Raw genomic sequence first — 19319 nt, forward strand, 5'->3', positions numbered from 1 at the left:
TTTGAATCCCAACTTTGTCATTTCTTCTCTGTGCTAAACTTTTCTTTGCCCCAACTTTTTTACTTTTATAATGGGGAAAATAAGAAAGCCTACTCCTTATAATTCTTCTAGGGATAAAATAAGTTAGTACATACAAAGTTCTTAGATTAGGCCAGGCACATGATACATGCTCATTAAATGTTAGAGTTTAGTTCTATAGTTGCCTTAAAATATTCAGTAACCAATAGCTACATGGGACAATTTAGATTATTTTTTCATATGAGAGGAGGGGAAACAGTGAGTCAGACTTACAAAGGCACCCTGACTGGATCCATCAGGCAAACACATCTAGGGCCAATGCTCGAGTATGAAGCTACTTTTAGCACCTGAAGCTAACACGCTGGGACAAACCGAGTTATCCCCAGTGCCTGGGGCCACGCTCAAACCAACTGAGCCACTAGCTGTGGGAGGTGAAGAGGGAGTGAAGGGGAGAGGGAGGAGTGCAGAAGCAGACAGTTGCTTCTACTGTGTGCCCTGACCAGGAATTGAAACCAGGACGTCCATACTCTGGGCTGATGCTCTATCCACTGAGCAACTGGCCAGGGCTAAGACAATTTAGATTCAAATTAAATAAATTGTTTCATTAAACACATTTCAAGCGCTCAATATCCACATAGATTATAGAGCATTTTTATTATCAGAGCTAGTTCTAATGGATATCAATATTCCAGGATGTAACAACTTTACACTAATGATAGGGTAACAGAAAGTGAGGTAAAAGATTGGTTTGTTTTGTAAAAAAAATGACTCAGGTCTCCACGTTGTCAAAACATGAAATAGTAACCACCAACCTCTTCAGTTTGAGACTTAGCCCTTTCTCATGGGGCCTGCTGTCTCTTCCTGGGACCCTGGAGCCCACATATGTGGAAACGTAGATTGAACTTGAACTCTGGGCCTGTTCACTGGGAAAGCCTCATAGGGAACTGAGGTCTGACCTTCATGTATCTCACTTAATGAGTAGAACTTCTATGTGCGCAGACTTCCTCTACCACTAACCAAATCTCCTGCCTCAATGGGGCCAATCTGTCTTTTCCCTTAATCCTCAGATATGTTACATGAACTCAGTTTGGAAGGTATTAAATAGAAAACCAAAGGAAATATGAATATAACTATATCCTCTTATCTAATCTCAGCTCAAAAATCCATTAGCAGATATTTCCATGTGGATATTTTACTATCATTTCATATTTAATGCATCCTGGAATTCAAGGCCATCATTAAGTAGGACCCAAGCTTCCATTAATATCTCTCTCTCGGCTCTTTCATGAAGCCTCTATTCTTCCTTTCGGAGCCCTGATTACACCATGTTCACTCGCACCTCTACACATTTGCTCATGCTGTGTCTCCTGCCTGGAATGGCTGCTTTAATTCTCTTTGCATACCTCCCTATCTCTTCACCCATGAAGATTCAACTCAAGTCTTAGATTCTTGAAGCCATGTATGAATACTTCTCCCATTACTGATGCTGGAAAATATGTCTATAACACACAACTCTGAATTCATTTACAGAGTATATATTCTCTATATAACACATATTCTTCTAACCTAAAAACATATCATCTATCATTCTACAAAGCTGATATTGATCTTTATTTATTTTATTTATTTATTTATTTTTTTAAATTTTTTTGTATTTTTCTGAAGCTAGAAACGGGGAGGCAGTCAGACAGACTCCCGCATGTGCCCGACCGGGATGCACCCGGCATGCCCACCAGGGGGCGATGCTCTGTCGTGACCAGAGCCACTCTAGCACCTGGGTCAGAGGCTAAGGAGCCATCCCCAGCGCCCGGGCCATCTTTTGCTCCAATGGAGCCTTGGCTGCGGGAGGGGAAGAGAGAGACAGAGAGGAAGGAGAGGGGGAGGGGTGGAGAAGCAGATGGGCGCCTCTCCTGTGTGCCCTGGCCGGGAATCGAACCCGGGACTTCCACACGCCAGGCCGAGCTCTACCACTGAGCCAACCGGCCAGGGCCCTGATATTGATCTTTAAAAAAATAAAATTATATTGTATTTCACTTGTCTATTGTAATATAGGACTGGCCAACAATTAATTGCTAGTGCAGTATCCTTGAGTATTGGGCAATGTAGGTTCTAGCAACATTTGGAGGGATGGCCTTTCATGAGATCATGAAACTTTAGTCAAGAGTAGATAAACTTCAGTCACAGATAGGTGTTTAAATGTGATAATGAAAGCTTGTGGAAGTTTGTGACAGCTGCAATTTTCTCAGGAAGGTTAGAACCAAGATAGCTAGATGGAAGAAAAGATGGCTGAATAAATACAGAAACCAATATGTGTTTTAAATAAGTAGCAAGTAAAATGGTGTAAGGAATTGTGGCATCTTTGCTGCATAGTCAGGACAGGAAATGAAAAAAGTTCATAGTTTCAGATTCCTGGTATAATTGAGGCATTCTGGAGATGGAGTACTAGAGGAAGCAGCATGGAGAATAGTATTGTGCCTGGAAATTAGAGTGTGGAATTGGAATATGGAGTGGTTGCAGGATACGATCGTGGAGTCTGAGTGCCCAAGTTAGAATAAGGACGGGGTTTTTGGAGGAAATGGGACCTTGAGGCTTATCTGTAAAGCTTGATAATTGGGTAGATTATCTACCTGAATGATAAAAATCACTAATAATTGGGACAAGAGTAGGGTTGAAGAAAATGACAGTGAGCCAACAGCTAACTGCATGGTCTATCAGAAAGTGTGTCCTGGGGGGAGAAAAAGAAGTAAAATGGGTCTTTTAATATATTTGCCAGTAAGTAACCTACAGCTGTGTGCCTCTGTGAAAGAGGGAGGGATAAATCTGGAAGAGGCAACGGCAAGAAAGGATAAGGAGTATACCAACCCTGCCTGATGCCAGCAGGGAGAGGGGCCGGAGAAAAGAGCCACCACTTAATGACTGCTCCTGAACATGCAGTATTGTCAGAGAACAGGAAAGTAAAGGAATGTTCCCAGAAGAGGATGAAGGCATACAGTTTCGCTAATAATTGTCTTTTGTGTTTTTAGTTAAAAAAAGTACACACACACACACCTAGCACTTTAAAGCATGTGAAATAAGATTCCTACCTTTCTGTAAAAGGTTCTAGGACTGAAATGTTCTCCCAAATAATTAATGCCTGCAAAATATACTATAGATAACATATGACTTAGAAAGTAGAAAGATGAAAAATTTCTATTATAAAACTTAATTAAAAGAAATTTATAATAATGATGCTGTTTTTTATTCATAATAACCATTACTTTAGAAGAACAGCTCTGAAGGGGAATCATTTGTTCCCTATATAATTCTTATCAGCCCATACTTCTCCCCCTCCACACCATCTCATTTGTCATCTTGACTTAACTGTGTTTCCCTTCTTAAAATATAAAGGGAATAAAAATTGATGGCCCATAAACACATATTAAAAGTACTTTGAGATTTACAAAAATGAATAAAGAGAAAGAGAGAAGGGGTCATTGGTAGGAAGTGCTATTGTACAGACAATACAAAATACTCCAGACACATGATGTACACTTTGATGCATGCATGTGTGCACACACATGCAAACACACATGCACACACACACATGCAACCACAGAGAAAACTAAGTTGTGACTCAGTCATAGGAAGCTGTTATAAAACCCTCATAAAATAATCAAATATACTTTTAGACATAATTTATCACTTTAAGAGAAGAATTTTTTTCTATATTTTATACAACCACTGATGGCTTAGAAATATTTAGACTAGACAATAGTTAGAAACTGTTATAGCTGAAAGGTGAAATAATTATAGGTGATATTCAAGCAAGTATAGAATCCTAGACTCAAAGATCAATCCAAATGAAAAGAATGTTTTAGTAACACAATAGAATAAACACAAGGTGCCTAACATCTATTACTTGAATAGCACAGTTGACCCCATGATATTAGCTCTATTTATGATGGAGGCACAGATAGAAAAAGGTGGCAGTGACACTCAAAATAATAGCGAACTGTAGACAATGATAAAAAGCTCAGACTCATTCACCTCCTTAATGCTTCCAAAGCAAATATCACCAATATGTCTTGACTCAGAAGATCATTCGGTGATGCATAAGGGAAGTGAAGAAGAAAAAAAGTGATAAAAGACAAGACACCAGACTAAAAATTATTTTAACTCTATTTTCCATTATGGTTCAAAAGTTCAGAAATGAGCCTATATGCAGAACTGAGTAGAAGGATTCTGTGAAAATTCGCATTCCTATCTTGGTTAACATTTATCTCCTCTTCCATTATGCAAAGAATCAGGCTGAATGATTATATTGTATTTAAATAATTGTACCTATGTTAAACTGTGGGACTATTTTTCATAATAAATAATAGATTTGTCATTTTGAAATTTTGAATACTTCAGATGATTTGAGTTTCCATTAACAATTTCCCATTAGTGCTGCTTTGTAACTGGAAATGCAGTAACTTATGTAATCTTTATAAATGACATTAAAATTATTGACTTATTGATGTAACTACGAAAATTTTAAAACACTATGAAGCTGCATATATTGATAGACACACAGAAATACTGCAAAGTCTTTTCTTTCCCAACAATAAACAAAAATAAAGCACCTTTTCTAGGGCAATATTGTACAAAGTTCCATTGTTTTTGCAATTAGAAATAAAGAAAAATGTTATTAAAGATTCCCTTATCTTTTAAGTGAATAAATTACTAACACTTTCATGCCAAGCAAGTATGGCAGGACCATAGCTGCATCCTCCAAACGTGAAAGGCAATAATAAAATAATGCACATGGAAGACCCTGACAGCTCATCTTAAGTGGCCAGTGATATTGATGAAGTTGTATTCTGTACTATGAGAAAAACTAGACAATTCAATTAACCAAAGTCAAGACTCAGATTTCTCTCTCTCACCATCTTTTAGCATTGATTAGGCAATCAATTTTCTCTTAAAATGCAATGGCATCTCCTTGCAGTTTTGAGTGGTTTTGATTTACCCCCTATCTACAGGAAAAGATAACACAGGCTGAGGAACACAGCCCCCACTCTTAGGCAGTACACAGCCCAAGGGATCAACTTTACTCATACCAAGGACCACAAAGTCATTATCACAACTAATATGAAAAGACATTCCCTTCATTATGTTACTATTCAATCACAGAAATAGATCCCAGTTTTTCTTATCAACTGCTTCATGACTGATACATAATCTTCAAAATGACAGTCACATTTTGTTATAAATGTGCAACAAATGCATGTCCATGTAAAAAAATCTCCTGATTTCCATAATATGTTTATGGCATAATACCAGGAAATGAATAATCACAAGAAAGAAGTATTTGTAAAGTACTTTCTCTAGAAAAAAATAAACTACTCTTTACATGCCAAATTTTATTTCTGGTTTCCTTTTAAGGCTCCTGAGTTCTTATTCTACTGCTTTTTCTCTCATCTACATACACTGTTGCCCTAAGCTCTCCATATTTCCATTCTCCCATGTTCTCTGTTACCCCTCCCTATTGGAACCGGCCATAGCACCTTTTCAGCAGGTAGTCTGGCATGCATTCACCAGATACCTACTATTTGCTCAGCAACAGAAATTTTATGGTGAACTGTAACATATCAATCCAACGGTTGAAGGCAGTGGATTTCAAGGCATCCTGACAAACCAGTGGACAACAGTTTACATTTATATTAGGTATAACTCTAAATGGTCATGCTAAAAAATAACAGGTACCTTATTTTGAATTATGTTGCCTGGCATTTATCAAAATGAAATTTAAAATTATGGGTACAGTGATAAGTACTATGAATCACTTTAATTAAACCCATTTATAATAGTTCTATGTAATTCTTTTGTTGTATTTAATGTCAATATGAATATCAGATACTATTGGGAAGAGAATAATTAATTATGATGCTAAAAAAACTTCAATCAAGGGCAGAGATTTATGTCTTGTAGAGCTTATCAATGTGTAATATTCTTATTTATAATTAAAAACCAGAGATGGTTTAGAAAGTATAAGTTTAAGGAACTTTCTGAAAATAATTTGAAATTATATGGAATAACAACTATTTTTCAGAAATACTACAGAACTTTGAAGTGTTATTGTTAATTGTACTGTGTATAATTTAATTTGTTTAAACTTCCAAATATCTGGAGCCATCTGAGCTCATGATATTATCGTATTAAAATATACATCGAAAGGTCAGAGGTATAACAATTAGGTCCTCTTTTTTCTTGCTGAGTTCTATATAGCAATATATTTTCCTTAAAGCTATAGGTTATCACTCTCCTCCCTGAAGTTATTATAAAACATAGATGAATATAAGTCTAAGTTTCATGAAATAATTATTTTATTGATTCATACTACTGAATATGTGCTTTCTTATATACCTAAACATCTTGTTTTTAAAATAATTACATGTTCACAGTGTTCATTTTAATAGCAAATAATTAAAGTTATATATATTATATATTCTTATTTTTATATAAAAATGTGTAAAGAAAGAAAAGACTAGACATTGCACACTAAGTAGTTATGGGTAAGTGTGCAATTTTAGGTGACCTTAAGTCAATTATTTTATACAAACATTTTTGAAATTCTCTTCAATTACCATGAATCATTTTTTGAACAAGAAAAATATATTTAAAAAAACATTTTTCCCCTTGGAAGAAAATCATGTTTTGATTTAATGTAATAATATCCATGAAACATGAACATTTAGGCATGGTCATGAATTCTTCAAATAGATATCACCTGTAGATATAAATGGAAAATATTACTCTGAAAAACTCACAGTTAAGATATTTGTGGGACAATATATTAAGAGATACCTAATGATGCCCATCCAGCTTCAGTACCTATAAATATATCAGCGGGACAAATGAGGCATGACCAGAGGGACAAATTAGAAGGTGACCCACTCAAAGGCAACCCCAACTAATTCAAGAGGCTTTGAACTTGACACTGTTTAAGAACTCCATAAATTTCACAGTATCCATGATCTGAATTTGCTTTCCAGATCCACTAATCCCTGCTCTTCACCCAGCCACTCAGAACCAACCTCAACTTCTCTTTTTCTCTCATGTTGGTAGCAATCATCATGTGTAATCAGTCAACAATGCATCAATTTTATCTCACCAGACACCATCATAAAATATAGTTGAATTCTTACAGTTCCTGAAATATGAATGCACCTTACAAAAACTGGCATGTTTACTACCATTTTATCTTCTCTGTTGGTGTATTTATTTTTATTTTTTTTATTATTCATTTTAGAGAGGAGAGGGAGAGATAGAGGGGGAGAGGGAGAGGAGAGACAGAGAGAGAGAAAGGGGGGAGGAGCTGGAAGCATCAACTCCCATATGTGCCTTGACCAGGTAAGCCCAGGGTTTCGAACCGGCAACCTCAGCATTTCCAGGTCGACGCTTTATCCACTGCACCACCACAGGTCAGGCCTGTTGGTGTATTTAACATATACTTAGAACTAATAATTAGGTATGGGTGATACTATTTCATTATAATTATTCTGGGTACTTGTTCTCCACCAATCTACTGGATAATCAACATCTTCAAATTTAATGACCATTGTTGGACTTCAATGAACATGCTCCCAACACTGTTTTATTTTTCCCTTAAATTATTGGAAGTTTGTGCCTTGGGGGATAAACTATACACAAGACTTCTGGGATAGGTGTATAGTGATGATATGGAAAAATAGGAACTTTAGGCATCTCTATTTCTTTACTAAACACTCCTAAATTTCTACCACCTTACAGAGAAGATTTTGAGAATATTAAATTATATGTAGCATTTGTTGGTCTTCCTTGGCCTTTATTGCTTCAAAATAGGGAACAGTTTGGTGCTAATCAGTACCGTCAGGAACTGATGTAAGAAATCTGTGCCTTAATAGGTCCATAGGTATCAAAGTCTTTGGAAACAATCTAATCAGGACATATAACATTTTGATACTGTAAAGCAGAGTAGGGATCTGTCATGACCTCTTCTATTGAAATTTTACTGCAATTCTGTATATCTGCAGAATTAGCCAGGTGCATGTCCTAGAAAAGGGGGAATGAAAGATAATGTATACTCTTCTATTTATGCTAAAGTTATATACTTAAAAGGATAGTTATTCTTAATAGAAAATTTATATATAATTACTGAGTAAAAATAACATGGCCCAAGACCACACTAATTTAGATCTAATCTGCGGCAGGTATTTCTGTCACTGCATTTATCCAAGATAGTGGAGTTCAGCAGCAAGAGTAAGAGCTAAGAACCCTTACTTGGTTGCCTTACTTTGTAGTTATTAAACTTTTACATTCTTTAGCCTCTCTGCTTTATTTTTATCTTCTCTGGGACAAGAAAAAGCCAAACCACTTCCCTGGAATTTTGGGAAGACTAAACGAGATTATCTAGCAAAGTCCTTGTCCATTGTCAATAAGAATTCAATTAATCATACTTTAGATATAATACTCTAGATGTTATTATTATTATTCAGCAATGTTAGAAAGTAGGTTCAATCATCAAATAATTAGTGAATACTATTACCTGATATAGTATCAGTGGATAATTTGCAACAAATGTACCTAGAATGTTTGTCTTAAAATGACAAGATCTGTGGGGATTTTTGGAATGGTAAAGGCAGTGTTTCCCAAATCAGGTTCCATGGGGAAAATGTGGCCAATGGCTAGTAGCCACAAAAGCATGGGGCACTAAAACTAAAGAATAATTGTTTACATTTTTTGTTCTTTGTTAAAATCAAGAAAGCTATAGTGTGCATTCCTATCTAAAGGCTGGAATTAGACATTAATATATTAAGGATAAGGAGAGGTCCACAGGAGAGATATCTGTTTTCTTTGCTTCTTTGAGCAGCCCTAAGCATGTTTATATCTAGAAATCTTTTATCACAGTATTCCTATTTACTTCTTGATTTACATACTCTCCAAGACACTGCTCTCTAGGGTCCCAATGAGAACCCTGCAGGTAACATAAATATGAAGCAGACCAGGTATAGAAAAGAAAAATATAAAGTATGAGGAAGGATTTTCATCTCTTCTGGGAACTACAAAAGGAGAGGAGCAGAACAGGCAGGATTATGAATGGCAGCAGAGTGCAGTACGATCCCTCGTGAGACATGATGTGCTGGTGGGGCTGTGCAAGCCAGAGGCCACATGGCCTGCTCACATGGACAGCTGACGGTGTCCATTCAGGACTGCGGGTCTAAGGTAGCCAGATCTTCTATTTCTTTTTCTTTTCCCTAAACCCATATTTTCATGGATAATGACCATATCTCTTTTTCAGAGTTTTACTCCAGAGGCATATAATAACCCATGTTTTGCAGGGCATATTAAACCTTTCTATATGTTGGATACAGTTTCCTGGCCTACGATTTGAGACCTAGATTTCAGAGCCCAAATTCATAGCAACCCAGTGAAAGTGTAATTATGCCCAGTTTCCTGAGAAGGAGACCAAGCTATAAGTAAGTGAGATAACTTGGTCAAGTTCACATATCTGGCAGATGGAGGAGCCAAGACCCACACCTGGCCATTCCAGGGTGCACATTATTTATTAGGGCACCTTTCATGTCCCACATATGAACATACATTTGTTCTTTAGTAGGATATAAAATTTTGGAGGGGGCTTGACCGCTTGTACTCATTCAATCTCCCTTATTCAGAGGTGACGTTGCTCTTGTCCAATGATTAACGTATCAAATAAAGATGTCAACCAGACTTCTGGTTGGAGACCTATGTCATATGTTACCTTATCTGATATAGAACTTTTGCCTCAGGTCTTCTAATCTTTGCTTTCTAGTGCTTAATAAAATTTTGTTCTAAGCAAATACAGATACAGAGGAAACTCTAAAGTGAATAAAGTCGTTATTTCTCTAAATCAGGAGTTGGCAAACTGGTTCATCAACCCAATCTGGCTCACTGCCTGATTTTGCAAATCAAGCCTATTGATACACAGCTACACCCATTTGTTTACATACTATCTATGGCTGCTTTTTGTTACCACAGGGGAGTGGGATGGTTGTTGAATGAACACCACAGGACCCACAAGTATAAAAATATTTACTTTGGCCTATACAGGACAAATTTGCCAACTTCTGTTCTAGATAGTCTATTTTTTTTAATCCTGAGAACAAAATCAATCACAGCCCTTTGTTCTTAGAGATCACTCTTTACAGATCCTCAGACAATTCTTTTTACTGAGTTCCCTGTTTCTCTTCTCCAAAGACTTACATTGAATGTAAATAAAATGTACACAGCAAGAGAAATGCCTATGGTAATTGTTATTGTATTCACTGAGGATGTTAAACTCATCCTAGTGTTCTTTATGAGAGCAATACATTTAAAGCTGGAGTACAAGATATAGTCATTTTTTTTTGTCCTCATGAAGAATTATCATTAATAGCATGACTTCTCAAAATCTTGTAGATAATTTGTTTTCTCTTTCCTTTAGAAAGTAGACATTTTAAAGCTAAAGCTGCAATATTCTTACATTGCTGAGCATACCGTTCAACTTACTAAATTTACCCTTGGTTTCATTTTAGTTTCCTTGTCTCGTTCCCGTTTTTCCTGATTTCTTGATTCACTTCATGCTAGTGCAGTGTGTGCATTATTTCAGCCATACCTCATCTTTTTTTTTTCAATTGAGACTGAACATAAATAAATGAGAACATAAGTTCTGTAGAAAAAGACCTGAGAGAAAAGATGCTTGTACCTTCTGCCCCTGTCACAGAAATCTACACCTTGATTGCATCATCCCCTATCCGGGGGCTTCAGTTTAAACCTTTAGAAAATAAGAAGGAAAGAAAATACTCTGACCCTACAAAGATCTCAGCTAAAAAAAAAAAAAAAGAAGAAAACAACAACAAAAAAAAACCTGCAGCTGTGAAGATCTTTATCTTGAGAAAAAAGAGACCTGCATCCCCTTAGCCAGTGAGAACACCTCCTAAGTTATGGTCATCTCCCCCTTCTAGTTTTAAGGACTTTTATAGAGGTCCAATGAGGTTTAGGACAAAGTGTCTATGCTGTAATAGCAGCTTTATACAGCAACAAAACATAAAGTTGAAGGGGGGAGATGATGCCAACATAGAATTATATTGATGCCACTAAAATCAGAATTGAGTAGAAAACAGGCAAATGTTCAGGTCCGCTCTCTGACTTACTGCCAAATAAAATACATAGGATGTTGCTGACCATTCTGCCCTGCTGCCTGCTTCCTGGGTAATCCAAAGTGTTGAGAGAGAGGCTATCAAATGCCTCTGGAAGATCACCTGGGAGAAACTGCTCCGACTTTCTCTTAGATAGAAGTAATCAGTACTGTAAAACTTGATTCTGTCAGCCTCACTGTGGTATGCATATACATTGATATTAGTTTGTCCACTGTTGCTACCTGGAGAACTTTTCTACAGAATGTTTTTCCATCTTAACCAAAACTGAATTCACTTCTAATTCAGTATTGAAAAAAATAAACTGACTCACCTCATCCCCACCTCCCACCATACATTCCTTTCCCACCGTAATGGAAAGGTAAAGAATTAGAAAGGTAGAGATCACACTAAGAAACATTTTATACCTAATCACTATAAGATATAAAACAAAGCTTCATGTCACTTCAGAGTTCTACTGTATAAATACTTCATATGGAAGTTTGTTTTTAAGTCCTACTTAGTGTTTAAAAAAATTATATTCCATTCCTAAGAAGTAACAGCGAAGTAGTAACTCACAAGGTTAAATAATACCTGATTTTTATTAATTTCCTTTAGTTCAATCGTTCAACATGAATAACTGCTATGGATACATATAGCTGGCATTAAATAGTCAGAAAACCATCCGGCTTACAAGTTACCATGTGTTTGGTGATAGAAATATCTGCCTTCCAGCTACTTCTTGAAGTGCTACTTTCTTATTCCCCAATAAAATTAGTTAATGCTCAAAGCCAACTTCCTGCTAGGTAGTCACACAAAAACAGTGTTACTTCATCTATAGTTTTATAGAAAATTTTTATAGAGTTCTTCATAAAAGAGCCTGAATTAAAACATCCTTAATTCAGCTGTTTTTCAATGATAATGAACTATTTCCACATAAGTTATAACACATTGTCAGAGTAATCAACATTACACACACATCTTAGAAGCATGCTGTTCCCATGATAGTCTAATATGACCTCAAGGAAGATCTCTTGGTAATAAAGATGGAATGTGCTGACAAAATCCTTCCATAAACCAGACGGTACAAAAAGTGCATGAACCGCTTTACAGGGACTTCCCAGCACAAACCTGCTGCAGGCACTGCAGATGGAGTAGTGAGGATACATGAGATTGTCCAACACACGTCTTATATAATCTCCATTTTCTTAGGAATAGTTAAGAGAAATGGCTCAATGTAACCAGTGAAGAATAACACTTTGCCTAGGTAACTGATATCATTCCAAATGAACTTTGTTATTGATTTCAAAGAGCTACACGTGTTTTTTTAGATATTATTTAGAGAATATATATCTATCCTTGTAATTGCAGTAAAAGTCTAATGTTTGTATAAAATTAGATATTACATAGAAAATGATATGCTTTCAATATATATTTTTATGCCAAATTGGGACATTTAAAATATACAAAGCACAGAAGTCACTGACATTATTAAAAACAAGGACTATAGTTTTTAATTATTACATATATTCAATATAAGCTAAAGATTTTTTGTATTATGAAAGTTCTGAAATCAGAATGAGTTTTAAAATGAAGACATATCATGGTTTTAATGGAAGCTTACTATATAAAATAATGGTATATCTTATCATTGATGGTATATCTTATTATTGATGGTATCTTAGAATCCATAATATACAAACTTTTACCATAAAGTTAACTGCAGATTCTTAATTTTCAAAAATTTTCAAGAATTACATTGCTGATGAAGTAGTGCTGTGAATCATTAAAATAGAAATATTTTTACTGTTGTCAAGAAGGGGTAACTCTACATTTATTCATCACTCTTGTTCAAGGAGGACTATTAAATGCCACTCACTTGATTTTTTTCTAATTTCTTTCCTTTTTCTAAAGGGAAATATATGAAAATGTCCATTTGATGACACTAAGATCATGTAACATGATTTGAAATTCTCTTATAATCCAGGTCTCTGTTTCTTTCATAGTTGTATAGTAAAGAACTTGATATTTAAATGTGGCTTACCTATGTTAAAATGGGTCAGGCTTTCATATTTTGTTTAATATTATTCAATGCAGATTAAAGTTAATTATGTTTTTAGAAAATTGTTCCTGAGAAGCTTTACTGATAAATATTACTGATAATTTAATTGGCAAAACCTTACTAAGTATGCAGTTAACTAAATCCATTAAGTTCTGTATATTTGATTCGATGTTAAATCATAACTTCCCTGGTGCATTTCATATATTTATATTTATAGTTAACTTTGACAGACAGTGTCTCATTTGTTCCTATATGCTTCCAAACACAGAAGCCATTCTGTCCCTTAAACTCTTTGCTTCCGGTGATCTGATCTTTCTCCTAATGAGGCATTGTCTCAATGGTCATTTCCCAGATTACTAATAAATGGAAATTTATATACAATCATTTTCAAGCCTTTCACTCTCAGGACCACCATATTCTGTCCCTCTAATTCCTTAGCTGCAACAGTAATTCCTCTAGGCAACACTGAGCAGTCCACTCCGACCTCTCTATTGAAACCTCCAGTTTTGGAGTGGGGGTGCCACAGTTTCACTGGTTTCTCCTTCCTGTCTGGCTGCTTCACTCATCTTAGTCTTTCCTGTTTTCTTTATACAGATCTGATTGTGGAGGACTCCAAAGCTGAGTACTTAGAATTAGCTCTTTTCCACTTATACTTACTCTTTTAGCTATGTCATCAAACCAAATGGCTTTAAGTATCATGTATATGCTGAAGACCTCCAAATAAACATATCCCCTGAACTTAAACTCCTTTCTTTTTTTTTAACAGAGACAGAAATGTAAACAAGTCCTGCTGGGGGTGAGGACGATGGAGACGCAAAGACCCGACTCCGGTGGTGACCAGGTTCAGTGACGCAGATCCACTTTATTCAGGAAGTAAGCTAGCTTATATTCATGGGTTCAGCCAATAGGATGTTACAGCATGTCCTTCATAGCCAATGGCTGAAAAGATCAGGGAGCTGCATGGTTGGCTCTAAGACATTTCCTTAAAGCAGGCAAGCTGCCTTCCTGGGTGTGCCCAGGAGGGTCCTGAGAGCTGGAGTATTCTCACAGCATTGCATCAGCCACAGCTGCTAGAAATGTGCTCTGTGCTCCACTCACACAGAAAGAGAGTCAGAGAGAAGAATAGACAGGCAGAAACGAAGAGAAATGAGAAGCATCAATCATTAGTTTTTCGTTGCAACACCTTAGTTGTTCATTGATTGCTTTCTCTTATATGCCTTGACCATGGGCCTCCAGCAGACTGAGTAACCCCTTGCTGGAGCCAGCGACCTTGGGTCCAAACTGGTGAGCTTTGCTCAAACCAGATGAGCCCACGCTCAAGCTGGCGACCTCGGTGTCTTGAACCAGGGTCCTTGGCATCCCAGTCCGATGCTCTATCCACTGTGCCACCACCCGGTCAGGTTGAACTTAAACTCTTAGATCCAATTTCCTACTTGATATCTTCACTTTGACTTATCTGAAAGAAAAATCAATTTCATGTATTCCATATTAAATTTTTTTTTTCTTTTCTTCCATCTCCTATTTCAGCTTTTCCCTTTCAGTTAATAGACAATGCGACTTTCAGTTAACTGGGCCTAAACCTTAATCATCTTGAACTCCATACTTTCTCTCATAACTACATACAGGCCAGCAAGAAATTCTATTCACTCTTCCATAAAAATATACTCATAAAATGCAAATTAAAACCCCTCAAAATTAGGCCTTGGCTGGTTGACTCAGTGGTAGAGCACTGGGCCAGAATGTGTATGTCCTGGGTTTGATTCTGGTCAGGGCACACAGGAGAAGTGACCATCTGCTTCTCCATGCTTCCCCCAACCATTCTCTCTATCTCTCTTCCCTCCCACAGGGATGGCTCAATTGGTTTAAACAAGTTGGCCCCAGGTGCTGAAGCTGGCTCCATGGAGCCTCCACCTCAGGTCTAAAAATAGCTCAGTTGCCAAGCAATGGCTCCAAATGAGCAGAGCAGAGCCCAATAGGGGCATGGCTGGGTGGATCCGGGTTGGGGCTCATGCGGGAGTCTGTCTCTCTGTCTCCACTCCTCTCACAAAAAAAATAATAATAAAAATAAAAATAAATAAATTCTTTCCTTACAAATATTAAAATTGCTTAAATGAAAAAGACTGATGACACATTATAAGAATGCAGTGCTATTGGAATTCCTGTATATTGTGGGTAAGATTATAAATGTTAAATATTTTGAAAAACTGGAATATTCTTCAAATTTTAATAATGCATACCTATCTTGTATGTCAGTAATTATATTACCAGTATTTAGCCAAGAAAGAAAAACATATGCTTATAAAAATAATCATGTAAAATATTTGTAGCCACTTTATTCATAGTAAACACAAACTATTATCAACCTAAATCTCAACCAACAGAAGAACGAATAAACTTACTGAAGTATATCCATGCAGTGGAATACTACTCAGCAACAAAAAGACAGAACTACAGATATCCACAAAAACATAGATAAATCTCTAAAACATGATGCTGAGAGAAGCCAGGCATAAGAGAGCACAAACGGTATGATCCTACACACATGTGTGCATGTGCGCACACACACACATATGAATGAGTAAAGCTATCTATGGGAAAAGAAACCATAATCTCAGTTGCTTAATAGGTTTGACAGGAAATGAAAATGAGAGGATGTTGCAGGCATGGCAATAATAATCTTTAACTTGATTGAGTAGATGCTAGGAGGACTATACACATTTGACAAAACTTACCAAATTATACAAATCATGTGTGTGCACTACACTGTATGTAAATTTTACCTCAAAACTATACCAGCAAATATCTAGAAACCGAGCATAAACCTCTGGCCTGAATTATTGCAGTATAGCACTGTGCATCTATATGTTTTACCCACACTGGTTTTTTAAATGTCAACCAGAATCATACCCTTGAACAAAGTAAGTAAAGTTACGTAACACCTCAGCTTCAAATTTCCCATTGAGTTTGGCAAAATCAGATTCCTTCCCATCCCTCTCTGGTCTCACATCTGACCAGATCTTCACTTACTCAGCTCCAGTCAGACTTGATTGCTTGCCTCAGGCCTTTACACTTGCTGTTCCCTTGCCTGTCACCCACATATGTGAATAACATCCACCCTCACCTGTTAGGTATTTGTCACATGTCACCTACTCTTTAGGGTCTTACCTGACAATTACACATAAAATTGTAAACCTTCAGCCCTTCCTATCTCACTTCCTTTCATTGTTTTTCTCATAGTACCTAACACTAATGTACAGTATAGTTCATTTTTTAAAATTTATTCTTAAGGGAGTTTAAAAGTTATTTTTTATATTCTTATTTCTTTATCTACTGCATTTGTTGCAGATTGTTGCAGAAGTCATCTTCCAATTGTGGGTATTTTCAATGTTTGGTGATAATTCCATGAAGTAGAATGGAGAAAGGCAAGTATACTAATTAAACTTACTTAATTTTCTTAAACCATAGTTGCACACATTGGTTCATGAAGCTCCTTCTTTTTAGAGAAATATGTGATAACCTTTACAGTGTTAAAAATAAAGTGTTTTTCTATGGCAATGGCAAACACAATATAGTTTATATATTCTTTTTTGGGGGGTAGCTGTGTTCCCATATTTTAATGTAAAAATTTATATAGGAAATGACATTTTTTTATTTTTGTTCACTGCTATATCTCATTGGCTACAATAGTGCCTGACATATAAGAAGTACTCAGTAAATATGAGTTAGTACATCACTGAATGGATCTATAAATATGATCACTGTCTCCAATGTCCTCATTCTGTTATTTATTAAAATATTTAGGTGAACAGAGCAAAGGACAATTATAAAGTGTAACAAGAGTTGAGCTTCAACTAAATAGAATAATCAACATTTGTTTTAGATTTATTTGCCAAGTATAAATCATTCTGTCTTTCTTAGAATAACAAAATCAACCATATAAGTTTTTATCAAAGTAGGAATTTCAAATGATGACAATGTCAAAGCATTTATCAATTGGTATATTGATACCATTAAGTGAATGTTACTCAGCATATTTTAGATGTAAAATGTAAGTGATCTAATTTGGTCTTTAAAGCATAATGTCATAATAAATATAGATAATATCCCCAAAACCATAACAACAACAATAGAAACAATCAATTAAAGTAGAAAGAGATTTTTCCAAACAGAATTTTCAACTCTTCCACTCATTTCAGGTTGTTATATAACCAATTCACCACTAACACAACTCAATCATGTTAACTAGTGTCAGTGTAACTCTGAATCAGAATTACATACCAGGCAAATTCAGATGGAATCTTGATTTAAATAAATCACTAACATATTCAAGGGGTAAGAATATTTTTACTAAAATTGAAAGAGATATGCCATTTCACATTCATACAATAAAATCTAGTGTCACAGATTTCTCCCAGCAGTGACCTTATTGTAATGGTTAATTATACCTTACCTGGCTTCAAATACCTTCTTTACCATTTGCTAACTGTGGGCTCTTGGGCAACTTAACATCCTTAACTTCCTTCTGCCTTACTTTCTTAAATATAAATATAGATAAAAATAATACCGTCCTTATAGGCTTTGGCGAACACCAAGTGAAAAAATGAATCTAGTTTTCTATAGTCTTTGTTATTGTGACTGTAACTGCATTGTAAATGGAATAGTGCAATTATATTACCTGTCCTTTGCAAAAGTGAGAAATTCTGTGAATAAGTTAAATAACTCTTGATGTAATAGATTTTATGCTTGCATTAAATATTTGGTTGCTCATTTTGACATTGGAGAAGATTGACTGTAAGTACCTGAAATCTCTTTTTTCAATTAGTATAAGTCTACCTTGTGATAGAAAAATCCTACCTTGTGACCCAATGATTTTAATTCTGGGTATATATCCAAAGAAATCCAAAACACTAATTGAAAAGATCTTATTCACCCCTCTGTTCACTGCAGCGTTAGTTATTTACAACAGCCAAGCTATGGATGCTATCCAAGTGCCCGTCAATAGACAAGTGGATAAAAAAAATGAAAAACACCGGACTATTAATCAGCCATAAGAAAAGAATTAAATCTTACCATTTGTGACAGAATGAAAGGATCTAGTGGTTTTGTGGTACATGAAATAAGTCAGTTAGAAAAAGACGCCCTGGTCAGTTGGCTCAGCGGTAGAGCGTCGGCCTAGAGTGCAGAGGACCAGGGTTCGATTCCCGGCCAGGGCACACAGGAGAAGCGCCCATCTGCTTCTCCACCCCTCCGCCACGCTTTCCTCTCTGTCTCTCTCTTCCCCTCCCGCAGCCAAGGCTCCATTGGAGCAAAGATGGCCCAGGCGCTGGGGATGGCTCTGTGGCCTCTGCCTCAGGTGCTAGAGTGGCTCTGGTCACAACATGGCAACGCCCAGGATGGGCAGAGCATCGCCCCCTGGTGGGCAGAGCATCGCCCCTGGTGGGCGTGCCGGGTGGATCCCAGTCGGGCGCATGCGGGAGTCTGTCTGACTGTCTCTCCCTGTTTCCAGCTTCAGAAAAATGAAAAAAAAAAAAGAAAAAGACAAATATTGTATGATTTCACGTATATGTGGAAACTGAAGAACAATATAAACAAAACAGAAACAGGCTTATAGATACAGCGAGTAGAATGATGGTTGCCAAAGGGAAGGGTGGTTGAGAGACGGGGTGAAAAAGGTGAAAGGATTGAAAAGTACAGACTGGAGGTTATAAAAGAGTCTCGGGGGTATAAGTACAGTATAGGGAATATAGTCAATAATTTTGTAATAACTAGTATAGTGTCAGTTGGGTATTAGAAATATCAGGGAAGTATTTTGTAATGTATTTGATTGTCTAACCCAGGGGTCCCCAATCTTTTTACACAGGGGGCCAAATCACTGTCCCTCAGACCGTTGGAGGGCCGGACTATAAAAAAAAAAACTATGAACAAATCCCTATGCACACTGCACATATCTTATTTTAAAGTAGAAAAACAAAATGGAAACAAATACAATATTTAAAATAAAGAACAAGTAAATTTAAATCAACAAACTGACCAGTATTTCAATGGGAACTATGGGCATGCTTTTGGCTAATGGGATGGCCAAT

At 36.4% G+C, this 19319-nt stretch overlaps 1 protein-coding gene and 1 non-coding gene across 3 annotated transcripts in view; one reads left to right on the top strand and one right to left on the bottom strand.

Moving 5' to 3' along the window:
• NKAIN2 (sodium/potassium transporting ATPase interacting 2) overlaps window positions 1–19319 on the bottom strand; it is a 1047208-nt gene that overhangs the window by 691366 nt on the left and 336523 nt on the right. The gene's annotated exons all lie outside the window — the stretch shown is intronic.
• TRNAS-AGA (transfer RNA serine (anticodon AGA)) lies at window positions 18374–18449 on the top strand. The gene has a single exon. It is a non-coding gene; the product is annotated as a tRNA-Ser (tRNA).

The sequence above is a fragment of the Saccopteryx leptura genome, chromosome 3 (assembly GCF_036850995.1).
Source record: "Saccopteryx leptura isolate mSacLep1 chromosome 3, mSacLep1_pri_phased_curated, whole genome shotgun sequence".
In the NCBI taxonomy this organism is placed as follows: domain Eukaryota; kingdom Metazoa; phylum Chordata; class Mammalia; order Chiroptera; family Emballonuridae; genus Saccopteryx; species Saccopteryx leptura.